Below are 13,333 nucleotides of genomic sequence, written 5' to 3'. Positions count from 1 at the left end.
GAAATTGAGGTCTCTTTCCGACGTAGCAAGCCGAGTTAGTAACTATTCAGCTGATTATTTACACATTATTATTATTATTATTATTATTATTATTATTATTATTATTATTATTATTATTAAACTAATTTATGAATGATCAAATGTAAAATTGAAACAAAAAATTGGCGAATTTTTCATCAAGTCATAAGTGGCATTCATGTCGGCAGTAGGCCCACTAGCTACATTATATGTTCATATTATGATACTGTGACCCTGAATTAGCACTTACCAAAGTTGTTTTCTTAATGTTGGGCCAGTATGTGTCCCTAACGTATGCATAATCTTTGTTCTAAGGTATCAGTTTCAAAGCCTCACACATTATAAAATATTTTGTCCATTCTTTTACTTTATTACTTTTTGTTAATATACTTGAAAAAACATCGAATAATATATCCTTTGATTCATTAATCACATTGTGTATAGTTAATTTGCTTTCAATTGATGATATTTCAGTCGAAAAGAGAAATAAAAAAACTCAGCCTTCTAACCCCAAATAACAATACTTACCAATGACTATAAACTAATGAACTCAATCAGCTGACTAGTGAAAGAGATCATGTGACTAGTGAAAAACTGTCACAAGTTAGTAGACTGGTAAAATAGTTTGAGAAACAGAATGTACTAGAGCTGGTTAGTTATTTAACGACGCTGTATCAACTACGAGATTATTTAGCGTCAAGGAGATTGGTGATAGCGAGATGGTATTTGGCGAGATGAGGCCGAGGATTCGCCATAGATTACCCGACATTCACCTTTCGGTTGAAGAAAACTTCTGTAAAAAACCAACCAGGTAATCAGCCCAAGCGGGGATCGAACCCGCGCCCGAGCGCAACTTCAGACAGGCAGACAAGCCCTTAACCGACTGAGCCACACCGGGGGCTCTGGAGCTGGTGAAATATACTCTAATAACTAGTAACTGGTGAATTACTAAACTAGTATTGTTGAGAAACAGGCCCCTGGTGGGTGTTTTTCGTGATTCGCCCAGTGATTTTCAGATAGCAGTGATGAGGATTCTGGACGACTAATAGTCAGGGCTGGGCAGGGCTGTATTTGAAGTACTCGATACAATATATAGGCCTAAAGAAATAAGAATATTACTGAAAATCTAAAATATTATATTAACATTAAACGTATTTTACCTCAATTTTATATAAACACTGTAACTGAACATTCTTCCTTTTCCCAGTCAGCAATGAAATTATGCTAAATATGAATAATTACTGCTCCCTTAAAAAGAACAATTTCTCAAGAAGTTTATCAGATAAGGATCCCCTTGCTTGTGAATGAATAAATCCTGCAAAACAGAACAGTCTTTCTACAGGTGCAGAGGTACACAAACTTGTATTATAAAAGCTTGTTTCACTGTTGGGTAATTCTCTAGAGTGCATTGCCATTGAAGATGAGATGGCTATCTGACACTGCCTCACCAAATGATAAAAAGGGGACACAGAATATATGTATGAAACCAGCTGAGCAGTTCTCTGTTACACCTGTTTATATCATGTTTTGAATTGCAATATTTGAGAGACTGAGTCATAAAAAGAAATCCATCGAGTTGGGCAAGGAAACGTTGATGAATATTTCAAGACATCTGATATAGGGTAATTTCTGAGGATTTGGGTCTCCTAGACGCATTCCATAATGCTGAACATTTAGCAAGTGTTGGGTGAAGGATCCTTGATGTTGTTGGAGATTTCTTTATGGCATTAAGGGAATCAGTCGTGGCAAGAAAACTAGCAGATCTGAAATGGATAGGAAATAAGACAAAAGATCATTCTTCAAATCCAAATCCAAAACTTGAAGGATAAGAAGAAAAAAAAAAATATTTTAAGTATTTGAAATACAAAATAGGCCTACATCAATTTTATGTATTAGAATACAAAACACAAAATACTTTCGAAAATCTTTACAAATTACAAAATACAAATGTATTTCAAATACATGTATTTCAAATACTGCCCATCCCTGCTAATAGTTTCAGGGCTCCTTGATAGGTCAGTTGAAAGAGGGCTTTCTTGTGACAACCGTGTATCCGAGTTTAATTTCCTGTAAAGACGCTGTTACATTGCTGATGGACAAAGACAAGGTTATGAGGATTTTTCTCGAGTTCTCCTGTTTTCTCTTGTCATTCCACAAGCACTCGCTACAATTTGGCCTTCTTAAAAAAAAAAAAACAGGACACCACGCGTGTTTGCGCAGAATCAATCATCATAGCAGTAAGTGTTCGTCGCTACTTGTCCACAGATTGATAGATGGCAGAGGTGGTAGATTCTAGACTACTCATAGATCTGCAAAGACAAAACCGAGCCCTCCAGAATCTGACACTTACGGGAATATGACAGCTCTGGTCTATGAGTTACGGTAGACTACATTGAGCTATTACACCGGACATATGGTACACGAAATTTGTGGTTAGAAAGGAATGCGTGATGAGGCGGATGATGAAGCCGGATAACACAATCAGCACGCAACTCATGCCATAAGGTGTGCACAAAAAGCCTATGTGTGCTGAAGTGCTATGCCTGTAACTATAATTATGTAAGAGATTAACTGCTAGTAAAAGTTATCTTTGGTCATGAATAAAAGAAAAAAATCCCTGTCCGGACTTACCATTACTCCATTTTCCGCTTTTGTAACAGAAGTCACTCCCCAAAATAATTTTGAAGGGCTATGATACAAAAAGTGTGTATAACGATACCTGCTCACGTAATTGTAGAAACATACAAGTTGAATCAATTAAACAGTGACTAGTCGAGAAATGTCAATGACTTCATTGTCAAGTGCTCAGCACTGAAAACAAACTAACATATCTTTGTATAAGAAACCTGTGTTCTGTACTGGTTGTGCAAGACCAGATACACTTACGAAGCATTGATAGATAGAATTATAGACAGGTTATTTATTTTTAAAAACTTCTAAGATACCGGTAATGTGATTTTTAGGGAAGTAGCCTATATAATACACATGATTAAGATGAAACTGAATTAAAATGACTGATGAAGCCAACATTTTCGCAGGAAGCTTCAATAGATTAACTTTATTTACCAAAATCTTGCAGGACCTGCCGAGCATCGAATCTAGACCTCTGAAAACTGATAAGATATAGCTGGGAATGGACATGATGTTAATGAATTGCTGGAAAGATAGGAAGGAAAACTGGAATGCCCTGAGAGAACAAAAACAATGTCATCTTTGTTCATCACAAATTGCACGATCCACTTATAGTAACGAATCAAATAGAGATGTGGGTTGATGGAATAATTATGTTGTTAGTTTATAACCCATCTTCCTGTCTCAGGGATACATTCATTAATTATTATTGCTAGCTTATTTGTATTAACATTAAATCACTAATTAATTATTAAAGGTAGTGTCTCTTCAAGTATTATGCATTGGAATCGTATCGACCCTTCTTTGTAACATTTTTGGCCTGCTATGTTTCTTCTGTGCTTTGGTCTATAGTTCACATCGTCTTCGGTATTCGTAAATGTTCCTCTATATTCAAAAGTTGTTTTCAGTTCACCCTGTAGTCGTCGATCTTGTCCTTGATGGAGCAGATTTCTTGTGTTCGGTGCTTATTTCTGATTTCATATTATCGAGAACATTCTTTAATAAATCCCATAAAAGTCATCTTCGCTGCCAGTATTTTGTGTTCTTCCCTCCAATTATCTACGCTTTACTGCCATATAACTTTATAAGAGCCTCATTACTATGTAAAATAACATCGAAGTTTTCTTTCTAGCGTTATTTTTAATCTCCTTTCGATGCATTCAGAAGGAAATTTATGGATTTTACACCATGTGTTTGGAGGTATGTCAAATCCAAAGCTTTAGAATTATTCTTCTAAACAGAGTCACTATGTGAAAGCCTAAAATCTTAAAAGTCCTAAAAGTCTACATGTTTATAGCTTTTTCATTTTATTCATAAAAACTGAAATAGCTTAAACTTTTTCACTTGCTAATGAAATACAGAAAATTACAAGGTTTAGAAGGTTGAATATACTTTCACCTTCAAGTGAACAAAAGATTGAGAAGTATCTAATTTTCGAATCGTGGCGATTATTTCTTTCACTAGCACTTGAGAGAGTCCAAGTTGGAGCTTTTCTGAGTAATCCTCTATTGCTTTCTTACTTACTAACAATGATATGATTTCACATCTTTCACCGTAGGAAGCACCCGTCTTCCTCTGTGGACTAGTTGTCATCGTGCTCTTTGCCATTGGATTCGAGCTTCAGATTCCAAACCCAACTGAGGGCGATGCATTTCTAATGACGATACACATACTAGAGTACTATGACTTCCTTCGAAAGTAAAGCTGAGAGGCACATAAAAGCACTATGTCTGACGAAAAACTAATCGGTTATTCACCAATGCCAAAATTAACTCTGAACTTTAAAAGATGATGCAGTAGACCTGCATGTGTGGCCTAAACGCACGAGATTTTTCCCACCTCCCAATTCTAACCCATCCATCCAACTTTTGAACGACATTATTTTGATATTTTCAAGTTTATCGTTCAACTATTTCGTTCACGAAGTGGAAATGGATTTACTAATTATTTTAATTTGGGAATTTACTCAGTAACAAAATATAACAGTTTGTAACAATAATACAGTGTAGTATATACAGTCACGAAGCTTGAGTTGTGAGGGTGCTAGGAACAATAGACTGTGTCGGTACTATTTCGCATTGTCTGTAATGGGGCGATATTAGCGATCCTAGTGGTTAGCAACTATCTATGGATGCATATTTAGTACGTATTGAGCTTCGTGACTGTATATACTAGACTGTGGTAATAATATATCTGAAATAAATATGTATATAGATAAGTAAATAAATAAAATATTTTATTAGTGGAGCGAACAACAAATACCCGGAGGGAATTTGTTTTGCAGCTACTTTATACAACACAAATTTGATAGAGATCTATATACTTATAAGGATGTAACACTTGTCTTCTAAAGAGAATCTTGACAGGTGATGAACTACATAGGTACGTATATTCTTAATTCTACCTCAGTCCGATGTGCACTAATCGTTTGGCTAACTGTACGCACTTAATTACTTTTGCCGCTGTCCGGAACTGACTAGTGAACCCCCGATTGAGAATCAATTCTTGTTAAAGACGAAGAGGAGCTCTTGAAGGTGGTGCTCAAGTGAAATTCTCTCATATGAGGTGAGTGCTGGATGGGTTGGTCGTGGCAGTGAATTAATTGGAAAGCTCAGGAAACACTTGTCTGCACCTCCTTCCAACAATGGCACCTTGCACGTTATCCGAAACTCCAATCTGTTGTCTCTACGCACTTACCATCAGTTCACACAGAACTGCTTTCCACTGAAAGTTTCTCATTAGCTTTTTAAATAAACTTGCATTGATAACTTTACACCATTCTCTGCAAATATGAATTAACAATTAATTGCATGTTTCACTCTTTCATAATACTAAATATAAAGAAAAAGGATTGTGATATTATAAATCATGGAAGTTCAAGTTCTTCGCACCCATAATATCACGAAGATCATTTTGATATGTCAACGTGTAGTGATTTTTGTTAGAGTAATGCAAACATTTTGTTCACATCTGCTATCTAAGAGTACATCAGTGAATTAGTGAACCATAATGAATTTTATTGAAGTAATCTATATAATGTAAAATGAATCTATTCTAACGATTTATTCATGTTTACGGATAAAGTTACGAATTAAACAGCGTGAAAGGTTTGTTTAGAAAGGAAAATTGCTAGAGAAATTATTTTTACACACAGAATTAAGCCTCTGATCGAAAACTTCCTCATACAAGAATTTTTAGCTTTAAATAGATGTACACGAATTAAATTAAAAGATTATGTAATTCTGCCTTTCAGGAAGGTGGAGAAAAAAAGTTATATGGACTATATTATGTTTACATACATAGTGTAATAACTAATAAATAATGGAATATTACTTGTAACAATCATTTCAGTCCTACCATAAAATATTATATACAGATTTTTCTAAAAGAAAAAAAAAATTGGGATATGCCGATGCTTTAGAGAAAATTGTTTATGTTGGCAGAGTGTGATGAAATCTTGTTTTTAAAATGGCACAATATCCTCAATTCACATATTTTAAATCCGCAATAAATTTGATGCAAAAAAATAATATTTTGTCACATTGCACAGTGAGATAGAAGTGCTGATTTCGTGGCCAAAATTGAAAAAAAAAAATAGTTTTGAGTAAAATATTTATTACACACTGAATCTAAGATAGTTAAAGCATCTTATAAGTGTAAATTTATACAGATTGGCTTTAGAATTTTAGTGTAATCCTTCTTATAAGTTGACACTTATAATGAAAATGTGTGCTCTCAAAAATTGTTAATTCTTTATCGTACGATGTGTGTTGTGTTCAGGTGATATACCAAATACTGGATCGTGTATACCATTCACCAAGTATGCTTCTACGTTTTCATTATGTCAGCCATATCTAATTACATATTAGAGCTGATAAGGCTACAACGCATTCAAGATTTTCTTGATGAATACAGGTTATGTTTCAAGTTCCAACAGACTTAGGGGGAAGTCTTGCATTACCGACCCCTTAAGGTTTTTGGGTTATAAATAAGAACACATTCAACTTTTTGACACACTCTTTTGATATAATGTAAGTACATACATTATTGAACTCAATGGTAATTACAAAAAAGATTCAGAAATGAATATTAATACAAAACATAAACAAATTAAATGTCCATAAAATCGATACAATCAGAAAATTGGCAGGCAGTACCGGTCACATATTACTTTTGACAAAAATCACATTCATACGTGTCAGATGTCTCAGGAATGCTGGCACAGGCTTCGTGAGCCCACATTTGGCATAAAGAACATTGGATCCAATCTTCGTCATGAGATTCCCCGCAAAAAATGCATGTAGTTTCCTCCTTTTTGTCATTTTTCTTAGTTGTCTTTCTTGAGCTTTTTGGGAAGAATTTTCCTGACAGGGGGCGTTTCCCACGCATTAGGCTCTTGACTTCTCTCTTCAGCTTTTCATTATTTTTTTCTTCTAGATATGTCTTGTAAGGACTGGATGTCAAAACCTCACTCCTTTCAGATTTTCGGCGTCGACTAACTTCTCGCTTCTTACTGGCATCCGGAATTGGGCTGAGCTGCTGAATTGTTTCCTTTATAACATTGGTATCATTAGACCTATCAGTAGGAGTAGGTCTATTAGGACTAGTCTCATGATGTGAACTTGCCTTAGGTGCAGAAGACATGTCAGGGAGTGGAAGCATAGGCCTAACTGTTGGGCTCTCAGTTTGATCCACGCTCGAATCCATTGCTATGTCTGTCATCATTGATGTTAGGTAATCGAAATCTGTGAATACATTGGGATTCAGGGGATGAATTCCTGTCCACTGAAATCCTTTTACTGCATTTCAGCCCGTGAAACTCTTGCAAAAGCATCACCTACAAGACTTGCTATTTCATACTCTGTTATCCTTGCAGCGGGATTCTTTCTCATCCAGAGTCCACAAGCTTCATAATATGCATCTTTAAATAGCTTCATGAAAACACGATCAAGAGGCTGAAGCTTGTGAGTCGTATGTGGTGGAGTGCTTAACATATGAATATTCTGGTTTCGAGCATAGGTGATCACCTCCAAGTCCTTATTATTAATAAGTATTTAATGAATTTCAATCTTAAGGCATATAAACTTGCGAATGTTTATTTGCTATTTAATAACAATATATGAACGTTTTCGCCGTTTAGGGCATCTTCAGATATAACAAAATATATTATCTGGACCTATGATAACATATTATGCAAATAACAAGGAAAATAGAGAACAATATATGTGGTACATGAAATTCATGAGCTTTATGTAGATACAACATGAAACAGGATGAATATTGAGATAATCTTTGAATTTGAACTTAGACTGGACGAATATTTTATTTTATACATATAGCTCATGTTACAATTAATATACAATGTTTAAAATTTGTCAATGATGTTAATTTTAAATTTAAAATGATGATAATAAAATATTTAAAGTAATCATGGCTGAAAGTTGTCGTAAGTTACAAGATAGTATGCGTAGTTAATGTTCTTGTGTTTTGTAATTATTTAACATTGACTAATTTAATCACTGTATATCAATTGTAAAGTAGTCATCAGCGTCAAACAACATTCATTCAAATGCCAACGGCCTCTCTAAGCGAAATAATTACAAAACACAAGAACATTAACTACGCATACTATCTTGTAACTTACAACTTTCAGCCATGATTACTTTAAATATTTTATTATCATCATTTTAAATTTAAAATTAACATCATTGACAAATTTTAAACATTGTATATTAATTGTAACATGAGCTATATGTATAAAATAAAATATTCGTCCAGTCTAAGTTCAAATTCAAAGATTACCTCAATATTCATCCTGTTTCATGTTATATCTACATAAAGCTCATGAATTTCATGTACCACATATATTGTTCTCTATTTTCCTTGTTATTTGCATAATATGTTATCATAGGTCCAGATAATATGTTTTGTTATATCTGAAGATGCCCTAAACGGCGAAAACGTTCATATATTGTTATTAAATAGCAAATAAACATTTGCAAGTTTATATGCCTTAAGATTGAAATTCATTAAATACTTATTAATAATTTACCAGGCATATTGATATATTAAAATGAGTTGTAAATTCCAAGTCCTTATGCCTAATATGGCCGTCTAAAATTAACAAAACGGGGTTTTGAACAGAAGGATTGGCATAGTGAGCAAAATGCTGCATCCATTTCAAGAACAACTGGGATGTCATCCATCCGTTTGATTGAGCTTCACCTATGCTCTCTTTGGGAGCACCAATGAGGAGTCTTTCATTCATGCGTTGTCGAGGAAATATGAAAAAGTCCACACCTGTGGAGTAACGGTCAGCGCTTCTGGCCGCGAAACCAGGTGGCCCGGGTTCGAATCCCGGTCGGGGCAAGTTATCTGGTTGAGGTTTTTTCCGGGGTTTTCCCTCAACCCAATATGAGCAAATGCTGGGTAACTTTCAGTGTTGGACCCCGGACTCATTTCACCGGCATTATCACCTCCATATCACTCAGACGCTAAATAACCTAGATGTTGATACAGCGTCGTAAAATAACCCAATAAAATAAAAATAAATAAAAAATATGAAAAATGGTGGAATATACTGACCCCCAGCATTCATACAGAATAGTACAGTAACACTTCTTCCCCTTTCAGCCGAAGTCAGTTTACCCACTTGACGGTTCTGTTTCAATGAAATAACTTTGGAATGTTTTTGTACAGTAGTGACACTAGTTTCGTCACCGTTATAAATTTTATAGGGTGTGAATTCATATTTTTCCATTAGATTTGTAAGACTCTCAAAGAATCGATTGACATGTGGCTTGTTAAACCCAATTGATCTATTAAGGCTTGTCGATTCAGGAGTACGGAGAGACAAATTCGGGTGCCGTTTCATGAAATCATAATAAAATTGCTTACCAGCAGTATTTTTGTCACGGTTGAATTGATGAGGAATTTTTAAGACCTCAGCAAGTTGAAAAGCTAGATTCAAAAACTCTTTCCTTGTGAGTGGTAGTAATCTATCAGATAGATCTTTCACATGATCCAATAGAACTCCTTCGAATTCGGCATTGAACGTGGGTTTAAAACGGCCAAGTGCAGGAGTGAATGTAATTTCCTTACCTCTTTTTACGGCAGAAACACGATCAATCAACGTACTTTTGGGGATCTTGTACATTTCAGCAGCTTTGCGGATAGAAAGTTGGCCTGTTAACACATTCTCTACAGCTTGTTTCATAGAATCTGGATGCCATTTTCCTTTGGAAGGTCTACTTTTCACTGGATGCATCATGAACGTCCTATAAAAATATTAAACGAACATAACTTACATGAAAGAATATGACCGGTACTGCAAGATCAAGAGGTGACCGGTACTGGCTGACACGCAGCGAAACATATAATATTTTTTTTCTATAGCACCATTATGTTATGTAACATGGAACATGCACGAAAGTAATTCATAAATCATGACTGAATCGAATGAAACAAGATTTATAACGATACTTACCGAATTGCCTTGGTGTCAGTCAATTTAGATTTAGTCGATTCGCGCCACACCAAACAGAAAAGTCTTTCAACGAGCTTTGTTAACGAATGAATGTAGATTTAAGTTTGAATTATTTACCAGTGATTATTGATTGTTAGAAGTAACGTACACTACATTTCGCTTCCTGCTAATTGTTGTCGGTATTTAAAAACACACACTGACCGGTACTGTATGCTGACCGGCGCTGCAAGACTTCCCCTGTGAAAGTGCTGCGATATGCTGACTCACACTCGACTGTAAATTGATTGTTGTTTATCACTGATCGTAATAGAATACCTTTGTTTTGCAATCTCCTTCACTCCTAGGGATTATTTACATTCTTTCAGAGGAATGTCGCATGAAGAGGAAAGTACTATTTGATACAAAGCATAACGAAATCGTAAAATTGAACAAAGAAAGTGCTGTTCTATATAAAATATTGAATTTTATTGAAGAAAATCTTCCAGATGATTATGTATATAATTTGAAATTAAATTTAAAGATTTTTGCCAAAGCAAGATGGCAACAAATCTACAGGGTGTTAGAATTTTTTTTTCTAGAAATTCTCGTTGGCTTTCGAAGGATTTTTAACTTCCTTAAATGGAAATCTTCTGCTTCTACAAAGTGTTCAAGACATGACTCAGGTCGCCCTGCTCTTTGTTTCGAAGGGAAATCTGAAAGATGAAAGCGTAGAGTAGCATTCAAATTATTCTCTGATCATCAACAGACCGATTTTATGGAAAGCTGCAAGCATGGCTGCCAGATCAATAGGACAATTAGATATTGCTGTGGTGTTATAGGAAGTGAATAAAATCCCCACTATGCCAACTAAAATTTAAAAAAAAAAAAAAAAAAAAAAAAAAACTGTTTGATTCCAAAAACCCATCACCTGACCTCGAAGTGATTATCAGATTATATGTAAAAATCAGAACGCTAATATTTCCGTATTTATCAAAGCATTAAGGAAGTAAACTTTCATGCAGATCTCTAATTCTACAAATTAGTGATACACGAGCTGAATTTCCCTTAAATCTCTTGCTGAAACACATAGCTGAAAGATTAGTTTCATATAAAGAAAGAGTAATACTACGAGACATGTTAAATAATAACGAATTTTTCAATGTGGAACTAATCTGTAGCTATGAATTTGATAGAAGTGTAGACCAAGCACTATAAAAACAGAAATTCACACATTCCGAGTCTGTAAGCCGTGGTGAATATTGTGTATATTGTTTGCAACAACTACAGTTCCATGATTAGTTCATCAATATTTGGAACAACCAAGTCCTCCAGTAAGATTCTGTCGCCCTTTGAAATTAAAACATATCAAAGAAACGAAAGAACATGCCCTGCAAGAGAAGGTTAATATCGACAGACAAATCGACGAGATAAAAACGTTTAAATAACGCTGAGCAATGGAAATAACGGCGTATATAACATTCGTCTGATATAATATGATCTTAATTGATGGAAATATATTAAACATTCCAACAAACACAAAATGTAAACAAACATGCCGGATTTGTAAAGCAAAATTCTGCAATTTAAACACAGAAAAACTTTAGATTCATTTGTATTTGTACACTACAACATAGAATCAGCGCTCTTCCTCTCTGATTTCGAATATTTAAATACATTATACATATTCCATATCGAATTGAAATAAAACTTGCCAAATTAGAGGTAATTAGAGAAATTTATGAGCGTACGTATTGACAAATCCAAGCCAAATTAAATAAAGTATGCAAAAGGGACAGAGCATTTCATGCGAGGAAAAATTCTCGGACTCCCAATTTGAGAGATGTTTTAACAGAGCCCCTTGGAAACTTCAGAAAAGAAGACAATTATAGAATTAAAATGATAAACAGTCCTATTTTCAACATTCCGAATAAAGAAAATGGTAAACATTGATTTGGCCACAAATACAGCAAGATCATTCAATCCCATTGTGCATTGCAAAGCCTGGGCCGTTCGTTGAGGACTCCCGCGGACCTGTTAGTAACACCATATCGAATTATCTCATTAATAGGTGAGGATAAAACATAACACTATTCACTATAAACAAGAAATTTAATTAACAAATGACCTAATAAATAACATTTAAAATAGAAAGACATAATATTACAACTGACTCTACCTATCACACACACACATGCATCGTCCGAATTATGAAATGTTCTAGTACAAATATTACGGCGAGGCCGAATGTTAATACTCTGATTAAGATCCACAAAAAACAACATTAACATACCAAATGAAATCTAATGGCCCTAACTAACTCTTCCTACCACACACGCAGTCCAGATTATGGAATCTCCTATTATAAATATTGCGGCCGGGCCGAGTATTATTACTCTGATTGAGATCCATGCTTTGCCGTTTTAGAGATAACCACGTCAACCACGTACACTGCTATCATAGGATAACCATTAGTCTGCTCCATCACACTCGATCCGAAAAATAAGTCACAATAACATTATGCGAAACTCGGTAATAATGAGTGCCGAATTCGGAAATGTTTCTAGAATGGTAGATGATGAATACAGGAACCTATTTGGTACACCACGACACGATAATAATAGATTACACTAGACGTTCCTCTCTTTCTGGACGATATAAACGCCGTACAAAACGACGCAGGGCGATCGCTAAATGGCGGACAGTATCCTAGCTGCACTGGGACGCAGCAGTCAGCAACTTTTTCCGTGAATGCGGACGCCGTCCCTAGTCCTGCAGTTAGCGTAACATTGTAGAACGCCGACACCCAGCACGTAACAAAATGTCGTACAACTCTTGGCGGCGGCTGGAAAAACTATCTCTCGCTCAAACATATCATGAATAAGGAAAAGAAAGAAACCGTTACAGTCCAAAAGAGCCAATGAAAATACCCAGCCTCGAACCCAGAAAAGAGACCGTCACTTATCTCGATACAAATATGCATGTGAAATGAGGCCACGATACCTAGCGGAGTAGGTATACAAGAAATACTTAATGGATGATGAACTCTAATATAAAAACTACAAACTAGATCGAACCTGCTAGAAGGAGTTAAGAAAGAAATGGATGTAAATAAAGAAAACAACCAAACAGAAATAAGGTAAAAGTAAACGCAGGAAACTGGGGAAAGCGGGAAAAGGCACAGTGGCAAAAACAAGCATTACAGCATTGTGCTCTTAAATC

The 13,333-nt window shown here is 35.2% G+C and overlaps 1 long non-coding RNA gene across 1 annotated transcript in view; it reads left to right on the top strand.

Moving 5' to 3' along the window:
* The window catches only part of LOC138711979 (uncharacterized), a 686,293-nt gene that overhangs the window by 419,237 nt on the left and 253,723 nt on the right, over nucleotides 1-13,333 (top strand). The window lies entirely within an intron of this gene.

The sequence above is a fragment of the Periplaneta americana genome, chromosome 13 (genome assembly GCF_040183065.1).
Source record: "Periplaneta americana isolate PAMFEO1 chromosome 13, P.americana_PAMFEO1_priV1, whole genome shotgun sequence".
Taxonomy (NCBI): domain Eukaryota; kingdom Metazoa; phylum Arthropoda; class Insecta; order Blattodea; family Blattidae; genus Periplaneta; species Periplaneta americana.
The sequence above is the reverse complement of the archived record's forward strand: the minus strand, read 5'-3'. Positions and strand labels throughout refer to the sequence as shown.